Source organism: Nylanderia fulva, unplaced genomic scaffold (assembly GCF_048542155.1).
Source record: "Nylanderia fulva isolate GAGA-0341 unplaced genomic scaffold, ASM4854215v1 Scaffold13, whole genome shotgun sequence".
In the NCBI taxonomy this organism is placed as follows: Eukaryota; Metazoa; Arthropoda; class Insecta; order Hymenoptera; family Formicidae; genus Nylanderia; species Nylanderia fulva.
Genome location: NW_028189518.1, coordinates 4,788,444 through 4,815,024, shown reverse-complemented (window position 1 = coordinate 4,815,024; position 26,581 = coordinate 4,788,444). Strand labels below are relative to the sequence as shown.

The following is a 26,581-nucleotide window of genomic DNA, read 5'->3' as shown; positions in this document are numbered from 1 at the left end:
TACGAATTACAAAAGTGAATAAATAATGTAAAAATGTTAATTGTCGTCAGCATTGGGCGTCACTGTGAGGACACAAAGGACAAAGGTATAATGATATATCGATACGGTATATATATTATTATCAGTTTCAGGGAAACGCAAATTTCCCGGAGGCGGGAAAGCTCTCTCCCGGCCGCTCTGCGCTTTTAAAAATAAATTCGAACGAAAGAAATATCAATTAACACGCTCAATAACGCAAGCAATATCCCGAGCGTTCATCCGAAACCACCCTCTATGCGGTTAGTACGCGGGCAGGCGGGAAACGCGTTGTACCCGTTCATATACAAGAGGATAAAGCAACCCCCACTTGGCCGGCAGCAAATAATTAGTATCTTAGTAATATCGGGAATGCGTTTAACGTTAGCGACTAACTTGGCTCCTTAATTAATTAAAACACAAGTGATGAAACTATTTGACCGTATATTGAATATGGAATTAAAACATAATTTGTAGTTATTTGATTTATTAAATTCTGATATATATATATTCGCAATATATTCTTTTTCTGATGTATATATATATATGCATATATCTTAAGAAAAAATATTGAGAATGTTTAAAAAATAAGTTTTACTTATATATACGTATATATTAAAAATATGTACAATATATCTGATTATATATATATGCTCTGTATTTTGATTATCATTTCCATTTGTGTTCACGTTTATGTCAAAAATGTTATTATTTTGATGCTCAAATAAATAATTAATTTTTACTTTTATAAATATTTTTTCCGTATTATTATTTAATAACAAAAGATATGAACATAATTAAATAAAATGACATATCAAATAATCGCAACATATCAAATATATGCATACAATAAAATATACTTTTCACATGCAATTTTTGTAATTGCAGCTTTGTTTTATTTTCCGAATGCTTTTTGTTTATGTTTTCTTTTGTTAAATTATATATAAGCGAAAAGGTTAGCAACGCAAAAAAAAAAATGTAAGAATGACTGGTGTAGAAAAAATTAATTGGCAAAAACATCTTTTGTGGAAAAAAAATTCGAGTCATCGCAACTGTATTTTTAAAACAATCAGATGTATTTCTCTCTATTCAGATCCGCGAGCAAAGTAGCAAAAAGTGTACATACACTGTATAACGTCCTTAACAGTCGTAACAGGCTAACTTCCAGCTGCATCATCCGTGTACGTAGTATTATACCGTCGATAGAGCAGACTTATTACACAATTTTCAGTTACGTTTTAATTAGGTAGAATACTAATGTACCGCGTGAGCAAGTAAAGCCAATGAAAGCCTTGTTGACCCGGACACATTCCGGACGCAAGCCAACTACATCCCCATAACCACCGAGCTCTCGCAAACATCCGACACGTATCGCGACTCCCCACACAAGTCAAAACGGATAGCGAAAAAAGTAAAACCTTGTCACTTGAGTTAATCACAATGATAATCTCTATTCTCTCACAACACTATTCCGAGAAATATAAATTATGCATATGTCGTAAATAATGATTAACTCTCTGTAGCAAACTCTTTATACATAAAAAGATAATTGAATACTGTCAAAATGAAAAAATACTATATATATGCAGCTTCATGCTAATAATTCTTTTATTGAGAGTAAAATGTTGCTAATTCACTGTATCTATACAATTTTATATTTTATGTTAATTTATGTAATATAAAATTCCTAATTTGTCGCAACGATTGCATTATCGGTTCGATGGGAGAGCGATAATTCTAGAGATCTCGGCGGGAAAAAGATCCTTCGGAAAACGACGGCGTAAAATACGCGGCGCAGATAGAGAGAGGTTGAAAGGAGCGGCACGCGAGATTAAGGGCGCGTTTTCCTTCCCTTCGCCTTTAGGGGACAGACGAGACATCGATAATCGTGTTTGTTGTACGACTGCCGATACGAAACTTCAAGAATGCCGCTCAGCCAAGAAGCAAGGGAGGTTTACGACTTAAGAAGTATTATGTCACCCAAATATTCGCGCGGCACATCCTCTCCTTATTCTCGAGTTCCACCCCGCATTCGCCCAAATCGTGGTTCCTTATGTGCATCGGGGGTTGTACGACGCCAAAATTTTGACAACGTTCGTCGCCAACAGCCATAACGTTTTAGGGTCGTCGCATATGAAGGGTGATCTTTGATCGCGCGAATTTATGAAGGCCGGGAAAACTTTGGCTCGCGCGTCGCGTTGCGCGCGACAAAAGTTTTAATATTTGTTGTTTAAATATTCAGAGAAGGAATCGCGATGTCTTGCCTGACAATAGAAATAGCGGTTCTCTTTTAGAAACCTAAATCAACACGTTTTACCCACCCGTTTTGGCTCAAATCTTTTTATGTGAGTTTCATCTTTTCAAGTTTTGGAAAATGGAATTTTTGCGCAAAACTTTTTTTATGGTTCAATATATTCAATACCAAATTGAATGTTTACTATCAACTAAATGCAAAATTCAATCTTTCATATTATTTCGATGTTTAAGTTAAACTTCTGCGACCTATCTTTAAGTGAGCTTTATTTTCGCTAAGTCGAAATTGTATTATTTTAATTAATTAAAAATAAATGAATAGTGTGTGTGTGTGTTGTGCTATTTAAAATAATTAAATTCTAATATTCAATAAAAGAACGAGCAATAATTTTACACATTCTATAAATCGCAGAAACTTAGAATATTAGATGGCACAACACTACGAAAAATACTTTCACTCACATCAACAAGCCACGCCACTGTGTCTCAGAAGCCAGGGAAGTATACACCACTGACCTAAAAACAAAAATTAATTTCAAGTCATATAAATGAAACATCATATATTAAATAAAAATTAACTCCTAACTAAATATTACTTCTAAACCATTATTATAAATATTCTATCGCATAAAATTGATTCTTTGTAAAATTAAAATACATCACCGCGTTATCATAAATAATCTAAAAATAAAACAATCGAATGTAATTAAAAACTCATACTAAAATTACACCCAGAATTCTCCATACTCGCATAATTTTCAAAAGCTTACGACACATGAATAGTCACGTGCGCGCAAAAGAAAAGGAAAATAAAAATATCAAAAGAGACTGAAACTTCCCAAGCGACAAACCGGGCCGCGGTATTCATTCCACGGCAGAGAAGAACAATACTCTCGTGTCTGAGACTATCAATCCCATTTCGATGCCATTACGATGCATCCTTCGACTCGGCGGTGCCGTTAATTAACGAACTCGAAAAGTACCGCGTCTCGGAGCGTCGATGAGCAGGAAAGAGGTGGCGCGGATCCACCAGGGTAGAACGGAAGCGCGCGCGTATAAAGGGTCGGTGTCTGGCCAGACGGGCAGAAATGAAGCAGCAAGGGTTTTGTTTGTCCGGCTGTCCACCCCTTTCCTTCCTCCGTTCAAGCCTTTTCCACCCTCCCCTCCTCGCGAATCGCTCCGTTCACCCTTCGGCACCCCTTCTTCATCACCTATATACTCTTCCCTCGGCAACCCCTCCTTACCACCTCCCCCGGCTATATAACAATGCACGTGTGTACACTGTTTGCCCATATCCTCCCGCATATATCTTCGCGAGCTATAATATTGATTACTTCGGGCGAATTTCAGGCCGAGCGGCGCGAGCTGAGACCGTTTCTCTGACTCAAACCGCGCCGACAACCCCTACGCGAGCCACCCCCGCGGCGTGCGCGGTCGGCCTTCACAGTCAATCTCTCGTTGTCGACCACCCCTCCTACCTCCCTCGAATCTCACCGACGTTCGACGTCGCAATGCAGACTTTTCGCTCATTGCGATTCATTCCACCCCCGGAAGATCTCGGTGTGTCCCTACATTTTGAAACAGCGACGATATATTCTACCCCGAGACGGACCACCCAAAGTTTCGTCGTATCGCAAAGTTTTAGGGACATCTGCTGAACACAGTTTGAAAAAGTCGATCGAATTTATGAAAAGGAGAAGAGAGAAAAAAAGAGATCAACGTTCGCGCGGATTGTACTGTGTGAAAGCTTCGCAGATTCGTGGTATAAATATATAATATTTGATGTAATATTTATGCGCACAGAAACGTGCAAAAATTATGTAACATTTTCACCATGCAGAGTTTACAAAATCTTTTTTTTTGTCGCGCAATGTATATAAAATTAAAAACTGTAGTAAAATTCACATATAATTAAAGGGCATAATTATTTCCTCTCTCTCTCTCTCTCTCGATAATTTTTTTTACCTCCCATCGCGCAACCCCCTTAAGCGGCCAATAAAAGCCGTGAGTCTCCTACTACTACACCGACCGACCTTTCAAATGCAACGCGTATTAAAAACGCGAGCGGCGCGCAGGAAAAAGCGCAACAATACCAAAAAAGCGTTATAACTATTGCACGTAATGTTGGACTCTTTCAGAGTCCATCGTTCCATTCCGGCAAATACCGCGCGCGACTTAAATTGCGTCACGGTCCTTCCAGCTATCCCCGTGAACATTTAATTCCATTCGCGAACAATTCTCCTCCGTCTCGTCCGCAACCCCCTTTCAACCCCCTTTTCCCATCCCCTCGGCTCGCATCAGCACCAAGTCCGTATGTCGCGAATCGAAGTACAAAGAAGCAATAGTAGAAATAAGATAATTGCTATTACAATCGCAATTTCATCCAGGACGAGACGGAACCTTGGTGGTAAAGGGATGCGGGGGATGGAACGAGAAAAGCGCGGGAGGAAGAGCGGAGAAGAACGCGACTGCCGCAGAGAGCTGAACTACAAAGTACGTTAATGTCGTGCTCACACCCCCGTGCACCCCCAGCGCCATTCCGATGCCGCAGACAGTTTGTTGTCGAAGCTTCGGGGATTACACAAATGAGGTTGTTCAGCGGGAGAAATGTACATTCCGCTACAAAGCCGGGCGCGCGCGCGCGCGCACACTCCGTGTGTGGGGGCCACGCACGGAATTAAAGAGCAGAGTGGAAGAGCGAAGGTGAAAAGTGCCGCTCTCTCTCTCTCTCTCTGCCGCGATCGCCCCGGCCTGAGCGGACAATATTTTCTTTGCTGAAAGCCGGCGCGCCGTAGAATGGATTTTCATCGGAGAGCGGCGTTTGAGCCCTTCAAGAACGGAATTCGTTTTTATCGGATACGCGCTCTCGCATGCGGAATATCGTCGCAGCGGTGTAGTTTTTAAAAATAGCATCCTTCGACCTCGATCATCGCCGTCAGCGACTCGAACATATCGTGACGCGTTGACGCGCGCCGCTAAATCTACGAGATCGTCTCGCGGGACAAATTCGCGTCCCGATTTTAAATGAACGCCTCCGACCGGAAAGCGTTGTCCGTCCTTGCGCGAGAATAAATACGGTGACGTCTTATTTATTCGTAATAGAGCAAAACTTATGCATTATTCATTTTCTTCTAATTTATCGCTCTCGCGATACTCCGTTTTTTTCACAATTGACTATTCATGAAAAATATAATGAATCACATTTTATGAAAAACAAGATACCTACATAAATGTACCTGTATGTTATATCACTATTTTGATATCATTGTGCACAAGAGAAAACGTTTATATAATATCACCAAATTCTACGAGCTTACAGATATTGGGGATGATTTGAAATAAATAATCATCAAAAATCAGTATTCGCGGAATAAAGCTCAACTTTGTCCGATCTTTCGCGAATATAGTAGTGAATGTCTATGCGAAGCTCGTCGTCCTTCTCAGGAAGGAACAGGGTGGCAGCGGCCGCGATAGTGACGTCGGCGGAAACTAGTTAGGTCGGGAACCAACAGTCCAAGAGGGGGTTGTAACGGAGGCGGCGCTCGTGCCAGCGGACCGTAGGGATAGTAATTGTATACGTACTAGGAGAATGGCAAGGTAAACAAAACTATGTAAGATTGCCCCATTAATATACATATCTCTTGGTTCAGTCGGGCCGTGAGAGAAGCAACTGTGGGCCGCCGATGGGGTGAGTACTCTTGGCCTCAGACTTCGGGGTTAGGCTCGCTCAAGAGCAAGGAGGGTACACAATGGATATTGAGACCATAATTTACGGCTGATTGTTAGCTTCGCGATCTATGGATTCTTGCGTCCCACCGCGCGCTTCCCGTCTCGAGCGCCTTCCAACGACTCTCGCTTCTACGTCGAATTTGTGTTAGGCCCGGTAATAAGTATGGGATACGAAAGCGGAGGTATTAGAGGAATCCGGGCGAGAGCGATCAGTATGGGTGTATGAAAGACGCGCTTATATCATCGCGCAGATTTTCGATTAATTTCTTGATCACGTTGTTGCGCGAGAAAGATAGGTGAGGAAAACAATTCCCGACAAAATGTATAACGTCGGATTTCTGTCATTAATATTTGATTTATATCGCGCAACTTTTTATTTCCAAGGATTCATCAAGATTCGCGTATACTTTTCTGACCTGAGAATGACTCGTGAGAATAACTTCTAGTTGATATGTAAATGTTATATACTGTTATATATACTGTTTAATATGCATTAAATAATTATGTTTTTATTCGCGTATTGCCTTGACAAAAAAAAATTACATTGAATTATGTATTCATATTGTATGATTTATGTGTTACATACTTATGATAATACATTAATTATACATTTTTACATTATTATAATATTATTATATTTCTGTAAATATTATGTTACATATATATATATATTTAAAAGTTAAAACGAAATAGTATCTTTGGAGTGATTTCCTGATATTAATTAGCAGACGTCCTATAAGCTAAATTGAGTAAAATTTGAGAAGGAGCGTATAAGGTCAGTTACCCTCTGCTTGCTCAACTAGCTTTGCAACAAGAACGACGGTTATAAATTAATTACGAGGGTCAAATTCACAACTGGGTCCCGTTCCGAATTGGAGGAGACGAATGTCTTACTAGTTTCACTCGGTAGCTCGAGGGAACGCGCAAGGAGGAGACGATGTTTGGTCTTCCTTACAAGGGGCCGACCGACCAACCTGCCTGCCACTTACCGAAGGATAATAACGTAGTAATCCTACCATGAGACACGGATGAAGTCCTTAATAACCCCATAAACCCGAGATATATCTTGCATATCAATATACGCCGGGACAAACACGTCGCTGCAATACATACATCCGCGTTATCTCTCGCTAATTAAACAAGCGATTCGAGTTAAATTCTCTCGCAATCAAAAGATATCGCGGCAGCGTTAAAAGCGTTATTTAAGTCATTAATTACGGTCGGCTAAGCGGTAAATGTTTCCGTCAATATTTCAGTCGAAATTAATTCGCGAAACGGATAATTAGACAAATTTTTAATATTCCTCCTTTAACGCGCACGTAAAATGGGGGTTTGACGTTTGATATTTTATAGTAAGTACTATCAAATTAACAAACCTTTACATACATATAGGTCTATAATTCAGTTATGAAATTCATCGAATAAATATGCATAGATATATAAATATGGCTCGCGCATAAATTATATATCGTCGGGGCTATGAAAATTCCACGTGCAGGATCAAAATCTGTTTTCTGCGCATCTATACGATATCGAGGACAACGAGAACGATCGATAATTAATAAGTCGATTGTCGGGCACGAGGCGGTATTTCATATTTGAGGGCGAAGCGGGCGTTACATTTTTCCGCATTCTCGCGAACGAAACTATCGGGAAAAATGATACGGCGAAAAATCGCAGCCCGCGGCGCACACGCCGCGCCGCTTGTCAATTTTGCACCTTTCAATTCGATTTGGAAAGTATCGCGGGGGAAATAGTATCGAAATATCGTTTATACGTCTCTCTAAATCAGGCACTTCGTATCGGGCTTGTTGAGGTCGGTTGCATTCCTATCGCGCTATGCAACGTAACATGAATTTGCAGGAATTCACGATATAATCACAAATTAATTACGACGGCTTTATTGAAGTTCGCGGCGATTTTTGAAAATTTCCGGAAATTACGGAAGGCCAATCTGAAATTGGAATTCGCGATGCGCACGCTACCCCCGCTGTAAATTTGTATAAGTAACGCGTTATGTAGTTCATTTAACGCGAAGTGCAAATCCATCTGAAAAAAAGGCCCACTCGCGAAACATCGTTCTCGAATTTGTTACATAATACGAATAATTGGAAAAAAAAAAAAAACAGACGCGAGGGAAATAAAAATAATAAATGCAGTGTATATATTCAAATAAAAGAACCTACCGAGCAGTGACAAGAGAATAAAGCGAGATATTAAAATCACGGGAGAAGCTTATTGCAGCGTTGTATCGTCCGTATAAACGCCAACGTAATAAAGCGGGAAAAGTGTCTTATTTACGATCTTCGAAATATTCTCGCGTCATATACGCGACTATCTTGTCGCGTCGACAAGTTTTCCCCGAGGACAGTTTTCACGTCTGTCGGAATACGACAAAAAGCGAGAGCCGCTGTTTTCCCGACCGATGGCGGACAGATGACAGCGGAGCGGCGGAGCTTAACAAATGGTCATTCGGTCGTTGCCACGAAACGCACCTACTTGAGATGCGGAGGATCTATGTCTGCCATTTCTCACCGGCACCTTGCGGCCGGAACAATACCCTAAGCGAACCGTGTAAGAACTGCTGAGACGTCCGAGAAGGACTTCCCAAGCAGGTTGATCACCGTCAAGATTTCCGTAGAATCTTGTCGAAATATTATCACAAAATACAAACTGGACTTGATGTACAAAATACATTGTAATTTGTAATAATCGAAAAACTGCAGAGCCATAGAAAATCATAGCTCATTATATTTTGCGAACGAAAATACTGGGGGAAAAAAAAACAAATATTTTAGCTACATAAATACAACGTTACGATAAAATAGACAATTATCTGAAATTTAACTCTTTTAAGACTTTGTAATAATTTGTCGTGACAAGGAAATTTGTACTTTTCAATTTACTTGATATATTTAATTTGTTTTCTGTAACAGTTAGTATAAATAATGAACGCGAGCTTGAAAGCAAATTTATAGATATTCAGTTATGCGACGCAAGCTGTCGAACGATCATCCCTCGAAATTTTCGGGTTTACTGGGACATCAGGCGTAAACTGCCCTCGGGGACCTTGTTAGTTCGATTCGCTTGAACGCGCGCTTTCTCTCTCTCTCTCTCTTTACAAACTCCGAAAAAAATTTGGCCCCTTTCGCCACTATCTTTCTCGCCTTTGCTCCGCTATCTGGCCACGTAGCGAGACGAGAACGTTGCGTTTACGTTACCGCTTATTATGTTGTTCCGGAAAAGAGGATTATTGCGATACGCCCGCCGTCGAAAAACAGCGCAAAGCGCTTCCGGCTATTGCGAGCTCGCGTTTAAATCGTTGAACCTTTATGTATACAACGTATGGTGTTTATTGTTTAACGTTTTGCGCGCGTTGGAAAAGGTGCTACGTTACGCGCCCATTTATGTTGGCGCTAAAGTTTCTCCCGCTTCTTCTTATTTTTTTCGTAAAGTCGGCGAAGAGAAAACGTGGAAATAAATGGAATTTTTTATACATGGAACAAGTTAAGTTTTTATAAGTTTAAGTAATTCAGAATATAATTATAAAAAAAAAAAGTAAATTTTTTTCTTTTGTGTGAATGAATACTATGTGCTTAATTTGATCATAAACATATTAATAAAAATCAATTTTTATGTCATTCTATATATATCCTATTTTATTATCTGTTGTTATTTAATTACGATTATTACGGACTTTTTGAGCTTGAAAAGATCCAATCTCGGTAAATAAAAATTAGTTTTTTTTTAATTAATATAAATCCGGTTTTGATTATCGAATATCATCGTAGAAATTATATATTCGTTCAGCGATAAATATTTCAAACAAATAAAAAATGCTCGCTACTGCTGCATATCTCATTTTTAGAAATATATTTGAGTTGGGATAAACAAATATTTATTTACTGCGACTAAATTTTCGAATAGATTCACATCCGGCCAAAGCATTTTCGCTTCAATGTATATTATAAACGAGTAAATATTGGCACTGGGAATAAGCCCCGAAAAAAGCATAATCTCTGTAACGATAAAATTGAGGGAAAAATTTCCCAATTTTTCCAGTAAAATATAACCTACGCGTAACTCTCTTTTATATGTGACGCAGTCACATAACGCAGAGAACAGAAGCGACATTGCCGTCAATGAATTCGCGTAAACTGGCTTCTGCAAATAAAGATATTTATTCGGATTTATTAAGAAATATTTAATGACGATTGTGCTCGTTTTCATCAAATTTTTATTAATGCATGCCATTTATTATAGAATTTACTTAAATAAAATGTTGTTTATATGCAATCATATATAATTGCGTTCAATAATATAAAAAAATAAATTTAATAAATATAATATGTGCATACAATTTTAATATCTGTAATTTTTTGCAGAGCTTAAACATCAACTTTTTTTACTTATTCATAATCATACTTTTTATTATATTTAATTTTTCGTTATATGTATATACATCGTTTATTATATTATTGCATCTCTATCACGATTGCAAACTCGTAACGCACAGAGACGCGCAATATTTTATTGATTACAAAATATGTAATAAGTATTCATATATTAATATATTAGTATTATGTTTGTACGCATGTATATTCTCTCACATGTTTTATTATGCATTTATACTTATTTATGTATTTCATAAAATTTATTAAGAAAATAATAACCCGTATACGCTTTCAGCGTATACAAAAGATCAAACTTATTTGACTAATATGATTGGCGCGTACGTTTGTAACATCAAAGTGAACAGCGGCAACAGCAGAAATCAGCCTTTGAAAGCATTCGCTGATGTTGGAGCGCGAACGAGCGCGAGGGGTTGGAAAACGGGGCAGGATAAAAAGAGTGACGCGAGTGAGGGGGTAGAAACCGATCGAACGAAACCCACTGGTCAGAGTATTGTCAAGGTATTGTCCTGCCCCGCTTCCGAAATAATCGTCAAGCCGGCCTAATGGGGTATGAAGTCCCGATATCAAAATAACTCATCCGTGTCCGGCACGTGGTCAAACGCGTCGGGCTTTCCTCTCCGCGCTTTTTCGCCGCCAGAGAGCTCCGGGCGTTAAAAATAGCGGCGTGAAAAACTCCTTTCTGCGTCTATTGTCCATCCGCCGAGATAGACCCCCGCGGAAAAATCTTCGGTCCCGCGTGATAACACATAAAATCAAGCTGTCGCCGAGTTTCGACACTCTCGACTACCGTATCAAAATGTTCGATATTTTTCAATATTGCTTTCGAGCGCTTATAAAAATAGAAGATTGTTATATGAACAAGAAATGTAAATTGCTATATATAATTATTGCAATGATATTACTTTTCTATCTCGAAAAGATACATATATTTTTTAAAATTGCAAAATAAAAATGTGATCAAAAATAGATATTCTTATCAGACCTGTCCTTAAGATAAATCTTAAAAATTTCAGACATAATTAATAATTTCGATGATTCCTCGGATACAAATATTTTTTTTAGTATACTTTCCAATCAATCGATCATAAAATTAATAACGAAATTGCATGATTGTAATAACCACATTTCCTAGAAAAATGTTAGATGTAAACTGTTGAAAATACATCCGCATATTGGTAGTTTCTTCGATTTCTTGGAATACAGGAAAAAAAAAACTGTTAAAAAATTGATAGCTAAAGCCCATACACATCTTTAACGAATGCAGGATGTATAGGCCGAAAGTAGTTACGATGCATCAAACACAAAGTTGCTCGAACAACTTCGCTAAATTGCCACAATGTGTCCTTCCGCACATACCATACATACGTAGCTCTCGCGTTTAGCGAGGCTTTATCGTACTTTTCAACACAACGCTACACGATGCTTCTAAATTATTGATTACGGAATAACCCAGAATAACGCATCTAAATTCATAATCGCTAAGAATTTCAGTATATCGTCGGGATACATGTAAAGGGCAGCTGTAATATAATGTAATGTAACGTAACAATGTTCCACGATCTCTCAAGCCTATACGATATTAAAACATCGACCATAGAATAATATCGAAAAATTACCCATTTATCCTCGGTGTAATTCACATCATTCGAATATGTCAGAAATGTTCCATGTCAAAGAAGTCAACGTACTCGATAAGTGGCTGTATATCGAGCACGCATGTTTAATGTATATCAAGTAGAAAATATCATGTGTCGACATAAGGCGGATTGATTACAAATTAATGAACATTTCGAATGCATCGCGCAGTGAAACAGTTATAATCGAATTCAATCTCTCTGCATACACATTTACGTTATACAAATTATGTATTACATATATATCGCGCGTATTTACTTGTTATCTATTCAGCTAACTTCTTGACATCCTTAAAATATGCTCGCGAAACGTGACTTATTTCCGCCAAAAGCGTATGAATGAATAATCAGATATTTTAATGCACGCCCGGACGTTCGCGAAATGCATATCGATGTAGCGGCGCAGATCGACCGAAAATTTGACTTGAAATATAATTGCAACGTTGCATGCGAAATCGAAGCCCTTTGTTATCGAAAGCCTTTCCCGAGCGGTGCGCGCGCGCGCGCGCGCGATCGATCGCGAGCGGTCTTGAAATCGCGCTTACGTAACGCGTATCGGAAAGTCGAAATTACCCTAAATAGCAACAATGTTGGTATCGGGAGAAGCGGAGGGTATCTACCGCCGATGGCGACGGCGGCGCGGCGAGGAACGGGGGTGGTTCCCACCCTCGCAAGCCGGCAACTCGAAAGTAGGAACCGGCTGAAGCTAAGTCTGTCCGTGTAATGGGGCATCGGCACGCGATTTCCTCCTCCTCCTCGTCCCTTCTACGTTTTGCCACCCCTACGCGATTCTAACTTTCAACTTCGCTCCCCCGCCAACCCCTCCATCGGTGCACCTCATCCCCGCGGGGTGTTGCGCTGTGACTTATCGGCTCTAATTATTCGCCGGCAAGAAAGCGGGCAAGCCGACGATCATGCCTGCCACCATCGTAAAGTAGCTTTTCTCCGACGCATCGCGCACACTTATATATATACCTATACACAGGTAACGTGCTATTTATTCGCGCCGACTTGTGTGAATGCGCAATGTGTTGTATACCGTCCGAGTCCGTCTTTCGGATTGATTAAAATGCTCATTAATCTCGTTAAACGTCTTATTAATGGAATTGTCGACGGCATTTTTATTGTAACGGATAAATATATGTATTTTAATGTTTTATATTTTTAATAGCAACACATTATAACAAATTTATATGATCAAACTGCACATATATTTAATATAACGTTTAATTCAGATAGTACTAATAAATTCAGAGTATTGATTATTTAATAGCAAAACGAAGAAGTTTTGTTATACATATATATCGTATAAATACAATTCAATGTTGTAATCCTTTAGAGACCATCTTCGGTAAATTAATTAACAAAAGTAATTAAATAAGGAAAATGTTGAGACAAATATTTGTTGCGCGCCTGATTCTTGTTAGCTCATATTTTCTATAAATGCATGATCGTACGTTAAAGAAATTTACGATTTTTCGATGAGTAATTTTGAAACCGCAAGTGGCTTGTTTCTCCACTCTTATATTTAGCTCGCAACTTGATAGGTATTTACACGCTCCGCGAGGACTTAATTCGTTCTGAAAGTTTGTGAGAGATGAAAAAGTATTTAGTTAAAAACTGAAACGCCGATAGCGTGATAAATTTCGCAGTCACGAAAAGGAATTCTAATTCTGGCCCGCATATCTTGACCTGTTTTAAAGACGATCTTAAATGTATGCGCGAAGACCAAAGACACAGATCAGCGAGAAACTGGGTAAAATCGTTATGCTACAACTAGTTTACCAAGCGGATTCGATTCAACACATCGACACGTGGAATTAATAATGTAAGCACTAAGCTATATCAGTGCTCAATCCTTGCAGGCGACACCGACATATAGTGCATATATAAGCGTAGATACCGTGAATCTACAAACAGATGTTGACGGAATATCGACGATCAAATCGGAATTTCTAACGAAGAAGATGCTACAACTTAAAGAAACGTTCATTTGCAAATTACATTCATATCCGAAGAAACATTTTCTAAATATATGACGTTAACTGGTTTCCGATTATAAATGCAATTTTGTTTGAATTTTTCAAACTTGATTCTTTCGCATCATTCGATTTATTTTTGGAACAATAAAATTTGTGTTAAATATGTGTATTTATAAAAACGAATTAATCTATCTACGTTAAATAAAAGTAACATTAAATCTAGGAGATAAAATATAAATTAAATAGAAAAAATTGAATTTTAAATCAAATATAATAATAGTCAATCTTTATGAAAGGTATACTAACAAGACAGTGTCTTGCAAATAAATGAATTACATATAGTTAATTTTTTTAAAATATATTTTCACTGAAAAAATGTAGTTATTGAATAAATATTGATGAAAAAAAAAAAAAAACACTTTAAAATGCTTCAAAAATAAATCGCACATTTTACATCAAAATTGCATCTAGACATCATATATTATTCTGGCGTATGATTCATCTCTTTTATATCTATAATAAATATAATTGCTCTCATTTTTTCACACATGCGTATCTCAAACGATAATAAAAATAATAACAGAAATAATCTATTTGCACAAAATTGTATAAAAATATATATCTCCTATAATCTATATGATCTATTCTTCCCATTAATGAATAATTACATTAAATATACTGTTAAAGTATTTCAGAAACAATTTTATCTCACGATATGCAAAAATCGCGCAAAAATAAATTGACAGCTGTCGAACAAACACAATCATTCGAACGTACGTAGATATTTATCCTGAGATTATAGAGAAAGATCCCTCTAGCGCTCGCGAAAAAATAAAACCAGAACGCACGTATAACCGATCTTCGGCTCAGGATCACCCTCTCTCTAAACAACGAGCTAGCTCTTTGGTGTGATAATTTTTCAATTTGGCTTCATGCGTTATTTACGTGTCGGTAGATGCTCGCGAACGACATCCAGCAGCTCTTTTGACGAGGAGTCTGAGTAGTCGCCGTTAAAAACAATGCTAACTCCAGTGCAAGCAACCCCGACTTGTCGTGTCTATCAACCCTATGTTTTAATTCCCTACAGGAATAAGAAGAGTTGCAATGTAAACAACGCATAGCACGCGTAGGACGCTACCATGTTTTTTACATCAGCCAGACGATACCCGCGTCTCTCAGGATAAGAGAAGAAGCCCGTTCGTGTTAAACGTCGGTGCACGATGCGCACGCATACGTAGAACTGTTTGCGGAAGTTCGTTACAAGTTCTCCTCTTGCTTGCTCATGATTCCCTACGACTTCATGATGTCGACGAGTCACCGTTGCAGTCAACAAATTCATCTTTTTATCTTACGTTATCGTATATGTACATCATGGCTTTATGGACTCTATAAATCCTATTATATAAACTTTAACCATATCAGAATATTGAGGTGAAATGTGTACTAGTCACTTCTCTGCCACGTTCTCGAATGGTTAAAATCTACAACATGTATTGTATAAAGCAACCACATAAAAAATCTGCTAATAATCATATTTGCGCGGAAAAAGAGAAAGAGAAAAAACGTTATTGTATATGTACATCATGGCTTTATGGATACTCTATAAAATTGGAGTAATAAACAATTATCTTAGAATTAAAAGCATCAAAGCTTCACTATCCTCCAAAACAATTTGAGTCTGTTTTTTTCGCATTCTTACAAGAGAAGAGTATCTCTTGTCACTTATACTTGTCTTCTATTATATAAACTTTAACTATATCAGAATGATGAGGTGAAATGTGTACTAGTCACTTCTCTGCCACGTTCTCGAATGGTTAAAATCTACAACACGTATTGTATAAAGCAACCGCATAAAAAATCTGCTGATAATCATATTTGCGCGGAAAAAGAGAAAGAGAAAAAACGTTATTGTATATGTACATCATGGCTTTATGGACTCTATAAAATTGGAGTAATAAACAATTATCTTAGAATTAAAAGCATCAAAGCTTCACTATCCTCCAAAACAATTTGAGTCTGTTTTTTTCGCATTCTTACAAGAGAAGAGTATCTCTTGTCACTTATACTTGTCTTCTATTATATAAACTTTAACCATATCAGAATATTGAGGTGAAATGTGTACTAGTCACTTCTCTGCCACGTTCTCGAATGGTTAAAATCTACAACACGTATTGTATAAAGCAACCGCATAAAAAATCTGCTGATAATCATATTTGCGCGGAAAGAGAGAAAGAGAAAAAACGTTATTGTATATGTACATCATGGCTTTATGGATACTCTATAAAATTGGAGTAATAAACAATTATCTTAGAATTAAAAGCATCAAAGCTTCACTATCCTCCAAAACAATTTGAGTCTGTTTTTTTCGCATTCTTACAAGAGAAGAGTATCTCTTGTCACTTATACTTGTCTCCTATTATATAAACTTTAACCATATCAGAATATTGAGGTGAAATGTGTACTAGTCACTTCTCTGCCACGTTCTCGAATGGTTAAAATCTACAACACGTATTGTATAAAGCAACCGCATAAAAAATCTGCTGATAATCATATTTGCGCGGAAAGAGAGAAAGAGAAAAAACAGTTTGCCGCATTATGTCGACGCGCACGACGAACGCATCACGATTGTTTGCAACTCGGCCGGCCTGTCGAGCTTACACTGTGTTTAATATATAACGATTGTATATATACACAAGAATGGACGGAGAGTGGCGATATAGACGGAGATGAATGGGGTAAAGAGGCGGAGGGTTGACGTTGAATACGGAAAAGGAGGACGGGGGTGGAGAAAGGGGGAGCAAAGTGGAAGCTTACACGTACGAGAGACGAACGGGGGAAAGGTCACGGAGAGGAGAGACTGGGCGCGCGAGGGGAAGGTGGTACCACCAGTCGTTTGTCGTCCGTCAGATAAACAACGTCGTTATTGTAAATGCATTGGGACAACACGCTGCGGGGCTTCATTGGCGGCTTTTCTTCGCGATGCGAGCCGAACGAGAGGGCTCGCCTCGTTGTTTACGAGATCGATAGTCCGGTCGTTAGAAGATCGATTTTATCGTATCACCTCTCGAGACGGGGAGAGACAATCGTTGTAACGTACTCTCTCTCTCTCTCTCTCTCTTTTCTCTTTTTCGGTACGCAAAGAATCGGCCGCGCGAACCCCCGACTCGCTGTCTTTCTCTACTTCGTTCTCCGATAATGCTCCGGCGTCGTCGCCCAACGTCGTTCATGCGCTCGCGCGCACCCTCCCTTTTTCACCCCATTCCCACCCCCTCTTCTCTCGGGGATATGATGGACTTGCACGGCGGACGACGGAGAATAACAAGGTAGGTCACGCGATACAGACGCGGATGCAACGAAATTACACACCGATCTCTCTCCGTTTCTCTCGCGCAATCGCGCATGTGTATATATATATACGTGCAGTATAAAATATTTGTTCCGGTATAATGTAATACTTGATTCGACGAATATTCCGCTGTTTTTTCCATTTATACGCGGGACCACGCGCGACCAGCCAGACGCTAGACATCGATCTGTATATCATAGCTCGTGAGCATCATCCTCGAGGATTTTGGTTTCACTGGACGTTGGTGGTCTCGCATCCCCGGAAAAATTTTTATATATATATACGTATACGTAATTTGTCGTCCTCACGTAAGTTCCAGCGGATTTTCGCGAGCTCGCTGAAAGAACCGATATTTATCGGGAACGAGGACTCTTTCATTTGACTGTAATAACATATCGCGCACACGAGACCAAGTGTTTGCAAGAGGGTAATTCGGAATGCAAATTAATGCGCGTAATGGCGATAATACGGAATTGGAGTTGCGGGCTCTTTTCCACGACTGAAACGTAACGCCGAGAGGAAGAAAAATCTGATCCCGAGATTTTGATGCACTGCCGGCTGCGCCAGTAAAGTGCATCTGCATACCCATCGATATCTTCGTATTGTTTGCGCGTGGATAATGATGAATCTTCAGTCGTACACTAATGATGCTTTATTAAACAGCTTTTGTACGCAACGTTTCGAGAAATCGTAAGGAAATTATTGGAAAATTTCCTCGTAATAGATAATCGCATCGAGCTGCTTGCGAGAACATCTCTTCTTTGAAATCACGATTAGCAACAAGGTCAAATGAAGTAATTGACGCCGTCGGGGCAACGTAATAATTTGTCAACGACGATGAATCAGCAAACTCGTTGACTCGATCGAATCGTACATAAATTGTACTATGGAACTGTAAATAATTTATATAATTTGACTCGTTGGAAATTTCTCGCTCGCTACGACGCAGCATGCCTCTCAAGCCGTTCTTTTTGGACAATGTGAGAAATCGCCACGACCGAGCGATCGTTTCCTCGATTTCTCAACCGCGCTGCTATGACAGACTGTACGGTGACCATGAGAGCTCGACGCCCGCTGTTTGTTCCTCGCTTTATCTCGAACGTAAACATAGCTCGGAATATATAGAAGGCGGTGTTAGGAGCGACAGAGAGGCGTGTATGAACGAATGCGTGCAATTTGCCACGGAGAGAAGAAGGACGGCGACGACGAAGACGACGACAACGACGGCGACAGCCGGAACACGCAAGGACCTAGCCAGAGGAAAAAGGAGAAACGAAAATAGAAGGACAGACACACATACACGCGAGACGGACGGACACTGGATAAACAAGGGGCAATAGAGATAAACAGAGAATATTACGAGAAATATGCGCAAACACGAAACTCTCGTTCCTTCTCTCGCCTACGTCTCCTCGCTCCCTCGACTGTCGTCCTCTTTCCGCTCGCTTTCGTTTGTTTGGCCGCGTATTCGCCCCCGCCATTCGCCGCTCATTTGCAACCTACTTTTTTAAGCACCCATCCGCCCCCTCGTGTCGCTTTCTACTCACATCCGAACTGTTCGCGCGCGCGCGCACGCGCTCCGTCACGTTCTACTGCTTAATTTATGCCCCGATGCCGATATTTCGTTCGGAATTTTTTTCTTTTCTTTTCGCGCCAGAATGTGAGAGCGCGAGTTAAGCGTTTCCTCACGATTATTTATTTGGCTCGACGAGTCTTCTCGGAGTGCGTATACCGCGGGAGTAGTCGAGTATCTACCATACGTGAGATTTATTTCCCAAGTTACTTGACTCTTCGTTTCAAATATACACGCGTGTTGTTCAATCTTCACGATAAATTAAAATTTATCGTTCGAATAATTTTTTTCTATTATTTTTACTTTCGATAAAGACTTCTTGACATCACTATATATAATCTCTTCTTTAATTCAAAGTAATATCGAGAAGAGTGAGGATGTAATCTAATGGAGATTGTAATATAAATTTTTAAAAAATGTCAATAACACTTACTGTAAAATTTAATGTGTTATTTTTTTAACGTACATGCCTAGCGTGACATATTTCAATTTACACAACTCGGTTTGCTTTGAAAGAAAATGCTTAGTATAGACTTCATCGACGCGCGATGACTCATAGTTACTGTATCAAAGATGTCTTTTCTAAGGTTAAACATACTATAATGCTTGCGATATTAAGTTGTATAAAAAGTTGCAAACATGACAACAATTTAGTTAAATGCGAGAAAAAAAAACGTAATTTCCATCGATACGGCAACATAAATCCTTCGTGGCGTTTAAGAAACACAATTTTGTAATACGGGCCGTAGGCGACGTTTTCAGTCGATGACGTACCTTGAAAATTTACATACGCAAACAAGTTGTGCTAATATAAATAGGCAGAAGCAAATAGCGAAGCCGCACTAACGAAAGTTTTATGAACGAGCTAATCGCCACAAACGATACATGTGACCGCAATTCAACAAATTTGCGAGAAAACATTATTGTCGAATTATGAAGTATCGATTATTAAGTATCGAACAATTCTTTATTACGCACACATAGACATTCTTTAATTATTTTATATAAATTAATCTCGACCTAAAAAGTTAGTAATGCATTAATTCATATCAAAAGTTTTGGAAGAAAATATATTCTCTGACACAAGATATTATATTATATACATGTAATTGTTATATTAAAATGTTGTTTTTAATTGTAACAGATATCTCGTTTTTCTCTAAAACGATTATTAATTTCATTCGTTTAATTCTTTTAATTAATAACATTGCGTATTATCTTTCTCATTATTGTAGGATTGAACTTTGCATAGAATATTAAATTTTACTGCATTTTATAATTTACTATTTTTTGAAATTTATCTTGATTTAAGAGCGCGCGCCGTATTCATCCGATTATGTTATTAAATAAATTGTAAAAATTTATTTAATATCGGAGAAAATAAATATTAAAACAGGATCATATTTCTTTTGTAATGGAACAACATCGTTCCGATCAAATTCATATAATATACTACTATAAGCACTTCATCATTTTCTGTGTACAATCTAACTAAGTAATAGCAAAATTAGATCAATAGCGAGGCGTAGAAAAAACTGCCAACTAAACAGAAAATTAATATGCAAAGCTTTTTTCAATTGATCAGCATTTACTCACTATATACCCTGCACATATAACCAATATCGATTTTATTACATGTAACACCGTTCGTTCCGATGAATTTAAAAAACTACAAATATCATTTCTCGTAAGGTTTCCTTTGCTCCTTATTCTTGATCACAGTTGATTAATTAATTTGTTTCGTTAATCTATCGATATACAAGCTTATGCAAAACGAATACGGAAAAGTTGCAATCGATCAAAGATTGATTTAAGTAATATAATGACAAACATATTATCATGCTATAAACTATCCAGTTATATTTCCGCCAATATTTCTTATATTTTACATAATAATCTGTTATCATAATGTGTGTGTGTGTGTATGACAGATTAATATTTTATATTAATAAAGGCAAGCTACATATAATATAAATCAATAAGATACTTGAATAAACTAAGATTAATTATTCGAATGTATCTCTTTATATCATCTTTCCATTCAAGTAATATTTAAGTTATAAAATATTATTATATTTAAAAATATAATTTCAAAGCACACGTGTGGTAAACTTCACGTATCAAAATGATACTAACAATAGTTATAAATTATAAAAATTAACAAACCACTAATAATCCATCGGATTAATAATCTAATAACCATATCACGTATCCCGTCATATTCAATAATAGACGTACGATCTCTCGTACAAAATTATAATTCTATCTAACCATATTAGTTCCCTTGATTTAAAACTCATCCTCGCGGAGACATTCGCAATAACCTCAGACACAAAAAACATCATGGCACGTATCCACTCGCCGGACTCTCGATTATCCGAGCACGGCCGAAGGTGTCCAAAAAATTCGCAGCGTCCATTCCGACTCTCGGACTACCGATATAGGGATGAGACACGAAAGGGAATGAATGCAGACGGGACAGGTAAGGTATTTGACGGTCTATGGTGCCTGGGGTACGTCGAGGGCAGACTATATAATTTCCCTTGAGGGAGATCGGGATGGGCGATATGGGGGTGGGTCGGAGGGGCTAGCGAAAAAGAGGAGCAAAGGGGGGTGTGTTTTCCAGGTGGGGAGGTGGTGCCGCGCTCATCCGCGAGCCCATCAACGCAACCATCCTCCGACAATCGATTATTATCTTTCCAATTTGCATAGCAACCGAGCTCTTGTTCAAATCTGCACCCCCTGTTTCGACCCCTTTGGCAACCCCTTGCAAATCCTGCCCTGGCCGCCAGCGTGACTCCTCGTCAGGCACTCCGTATCGTTTCTGTTACGCTGTCGGCTTTTTTTCCGTCCCGGGCATTCACGTTCAATCTCCTTGCCGGGGATGAGTCGGGGGATAACTTGAGGGCGCTCTCGAAATCGTGAGGCGGCTTATGCCCCGTTTCGCACGCGGCATGCTCATTTTTTCTACACGATCCCAAATTTTAATCTAACGTTTTATTAGAAGCAAAGATTTTCTTTTATTAGAATATTGAATACGATTATTATCAACTGCATAATAATATAAAATTATAGTATCTCTCAGAAAAAAATATATATACTTAAGTGTATATGATCGTGAATAAATAAGATGATTAAAAATGTCAATCTGCAGATTTTATATACAAACGTTCAGCTACGATCAAATAAAATAATGTATTTAGCAAAGTAAAATAGACGCGCTTCGACTAAATAAATTTATTTTATGCTACGCGAAATCAATCCGTAATATATTGCGTATGTGTGACGTTCCATATATTGAATTTTCTTCTAAATGCATTATTGATTCTTAAGTCCGCGCATTTTATGACACATGGCACTTCTTGCTTCCAATATCTTATTCCTTCATTGTCAGTCATACTTATCTGTTATTTAACATCATGCAATTGCACATATTTAGATATTCATCGCGTTACTTATATGCCAACGAGAAAAGCGCGCTTTTCTAAATTTTCATGATTTTATAACACATGTCTCGCAACGACACGTACCAAGTCTAACGAATATTTGTTTCTTGACATTTATTCGATTGCATTCCAACTACGTCGCATCGTATTTTAAAAGTATTATAATATATCATTTTAGTTAATTATCTTCTTCACATTTATCATAAAATAATAATTACAAAATTTCATTATACATATATGTATATATATTTATTTATTTTGTAATCAATTCTTTCGTGTTTGTTTAAAATGATTAACAATTTAACACACATTTTTCAGTTTAGAAATATATAATAACGAAACGAGTCATTAAAGGAAAAGATTAAATATAAAATATAAATGTAAAACATATAAATTCTATAAAGAAGATTCTGAAAGTATCTGTTACAAATATTTTAAAATAATATCATGTTTTTTCCTTGATTGTGTAAATTATTTAAAACCAAATTAAAATTATAATTCCCCAATAAAGAATAAATAAATTTTTTTTTAAAAGCAGAGACTACAATTCTTTGCAGAAGAAATCTAAAATTTATCTTCCATTGATTGTCTTTATCGACAACCATCATATCAATTATATCATTTACAACACCCCTTTCTAAATTCCATCAACGTTGAACATTTATTCGGCGTTCTACCCAACGTGCGTTAAATTACATTTCCCGTTTATTCCGGAATTCACGAACTGTATATCCCCACATTAAATAATACGATATCAAAAGCTGACCTGCAATCGAATATATCGACTGGATCAGGCGCATGCCTGTCGCCCAACCAGGTCAAAAATACGCGTGGCCAGATACCAGCCCTAATAGACTTTCCATGTCGGCGATAAGATTAAAAATGAAAACGACGCGTATTTCTGTCAGTCGGCCACCCGGTCGATTTCGTTCAACATCCGTGCGAATCACCTGGCAGTGATGCCGTCATTATTGACAGCTACCGGTATCAAAAAATTTATTAAAGAGCTGTTGATAATCGAATAAAAGTCATCGATCGCTTGACATATACGACATGCAAATCATGTTCGCTCATGTTTATAAGGATTAAATTTTGAATTGTTGCTTGTAATAGAAATATAGGATTATTTTATGTGTTATAAATATAAACTAACTTTACGTTAATTATTTAAATACAAATTGTAATAATTCAATAAACGTTCAAGTTTAATTTTAATAAATAAATGAGACATCAAACATAATGTCGCTTTCTCGATAGTCGCATCGACTTCTCAACTGTCTTTCTTCCGACAGTCTAAAGAATGAATGAGGCATGCCATTGGATGGTCCAGAGGGTTGGAATCCCTCCTTTATAAAATCTTTGACACGTCACCGAGCGAAACAGCGCCACGACAGTCATTAATAACTTTTAGGTGGCAGATTTTGCGCGTATTAATCCACCATATTATACCGCGAAGCTGTGCAGAAGGCAATCCCCCTTTTGGTGCCATCGCCTGTTGGTTCTCGCTCTGCACCCCCCGTAGGGGAAGGCAACCGGATAGCTGAGTCGACGTCTCCTTAATGAAAAATCTGAATCCGGAGCGCGTCTTTTCTTTCGTCCATCGCGCTCGACAAATTTTCACTGATCCAGCGGCAAGTCCCTTAATAATAATGATCGACCGAATCGCATTAAAAAAGTCTAAAATTTTATTTGTATTTTTTTCTTCGAGAGAGAGAGAGAGAGAGAGAAATTCGAATAAATAATGTCAGACGAAATAATAAATAAATAATTATAAAATGCAAACTATATTATTTTTTCCAGTATTATTAGTATTTTGTCCAAAATGGTATTGGCTTCAGAAAGTCAATACAATGGGTACTTTCTAACAATATATCTGATGTAACATATAATCAATAATTTCTGTTGATTTAAAAAAAGCCTTCTTTACTTCTCTGTATCATAATATGTTTTAATATAAATAGCTAATATATATTTCCATCTATAAAAAACAATAAAATTAAAACAAATTAAGGCAAATTAACTAAAATGTCAATCGATACGTTTTAATATTTAATCAATATTTATATAATTATGAAATAATAATTTTATAAAATAACATTTTATAATACAAATATAACAATTCTCTTAATAATTTTATTTTATAATTTCCCTCAAATCAAATTTCTCAGAGACAATAAAAAATAAATATCTCTTCTCGTATTAACAAGCAATACTTTAAACACTGTTCTTGCGTCGTAAGATCCAGAGTTCATCGACTCCACTAGATTCTCCCTTCGTCGCGGTGACAATAAGACAACGGACGACATCCATATCCTACTATACTATGAAGGTACGAAACCACCCCTGACTTTTCTCATTTCTGTTTGCAGGGACGACCAAACGGCCGTAATGTGCTCGCGTGGCAAATTAACAAACGCCCGAGGAATGAACCGACTCTGTTCCTCCTTCGCCATCAACCCTCTCCACCCCTTCCGGCGCACACCGACACGTGCCTCTTATATATACATTCTTTCTCTTTCTCATTCTTTTCCTCTGTCTCATCATGCTAAGGAAGTATATTGTCGTACAGTAGTGACGATAAACCCCTCTCTCTTTCTCTCTGCAAATTTCATGTACAATTAGAAGGCTTTTGTAGAAGCTAAACTGCTAATAGTCCCCGAGTAGACTCGCGCCCTTCTGCCACCCCCTTCTTGCCACCGTACACCTCATTTCGCGTGACAGTCGTTCTCTACGTCGCTATCCTTCTCTTCACCGCGTCGTACTCGTCTGTCTTTTCCCGCGCGCGTGAACCCTGGGTTCTTCATCCCTTACCGGAGCTCGCGTTAACCCATCCTCTCGGCTCACGTCATCTCATAGAACGTGCCCGCCAATTTACTCCTCCTACGAGTCGAGGCAACCCTTTCTGCTCCCGAATCGAGGTGAGAGAATTCGACGACGATGGAGGCGGCGCTACGAGACTTATTGTGGATTATAAACTAGGATTGTTTTCATTAAACGCGGCGTTTTCCGTCACCCCCTGCGAACAACCCTTTTTGGCGTATGTACCTTATTGACTCTCATAGGAACAAGGAGCAGGAGACTCGTCGACACTTTAGCATTGAACGCGTATTATATATAAACCATGTATAAATATATCTAATTGCGAATCTTCCCGACTATTTCATCGCAGAGAATACTTTAAATATTGCGTCTTTCGCGATTATAAAAGTTGATTGGAAGATAAAATATAATAGCGTGATTAAATTATTGCCTTCATCTTTTTCATTTAAAGTACAAAGTTTTTTTTTTACTGAATCGACAGTATAAAAATATTTACATTAAATGATGATAAATAAAAGGAATTAAGAGTTTAAGAAAGTATTTTGTTATTTTTGTGTTTTCTATATTAAAACTCGCTGCTTACAAATTTATTTCGTATTACAATACTATTGTGACTGAAATATAAGAGTTAAAACGCACTTGTGTTTTGACGGCCACTTAATCGAGTGTGACGCGTGAAGACCGCTTTGCCAGCGTGATAAAGAGTATGCGGTTGCACACGGATTATGCTAATTGGAATCTAAGGTCTCTTACTTGCGTCGTAACTGAATATATCTCACTTCTAATTATGTATTTAAACATTCTATCGAGAGAGAGAAAGAGAGAGAGAGAGAGAGAGAGGGAGAGCTAGACTGAAAATGTTACAATACTGATTAAAGAAAATTTAACTATCTTGCATATAATATTTATACCAAATGTCATTTAAATGGGTTATTCGTTTTTCTAAGAGAAATTCTAATCTTTATTATTTTTTTAAATTATCCTATGTAACGCATCTATCTTTGCGCAAAAGTGAACACGAAAAACAAATTTATGGGAGAGAAGACGGCGCTAACAGCGCTCTACCTTTCATGAGGATTCTAGAAGGAAAAGTAGAAGACGACCTGCGAAGAAAGGACTCTTTATTATATCTTCTTTTTTAATTCGGAGCGGTTTCCGGCACAGCGCAAATATACGACCAACGGCTTTTTATCTCTGAAGGAGCTGCTATTGTCGCGCGTGACTCTTGGTCTCATAAGTGGAGAATCAGACGCGAGCGCGGATATAATTATGCAACATACCATTTATTCAAAACCAAGACTATAACTTTAAAAAAACAATGATCAAAAATTAAATTCTTACTTTTAGCATTATATCAATCACAGAATT

General features: G+C 37.9%; 1 protein-coding gene and 1 long non-coding RNA gene across 2 annotated transcripts in view; both read right to left on the bottom strand.

Moving 5' to 3' along the window:
- The window catches only part of FoxP (forkhead box transcription factor P), a 272,069-nt gene that overhangs the window by 175,844 nt on the left and 69,644 nt on the right, over positions 1–26,581 (bottom strand).
- The window catches only part of LOC146724475 (uncharacterized), a 51,389-nt gene continuing 27,533 nt past the window's right edge, over positions 2,726–26,581 (bottom strand). Inside the window, exon 3 of the long non-coding RNA XR_014924061.1 lies at positions 2,726–2,784. This is a non-coding gene — a long non-coding RNA (uncharacterized LOC146724475). The remainder of the gene's footprint in view (positions 2,785–26,581) is intronic.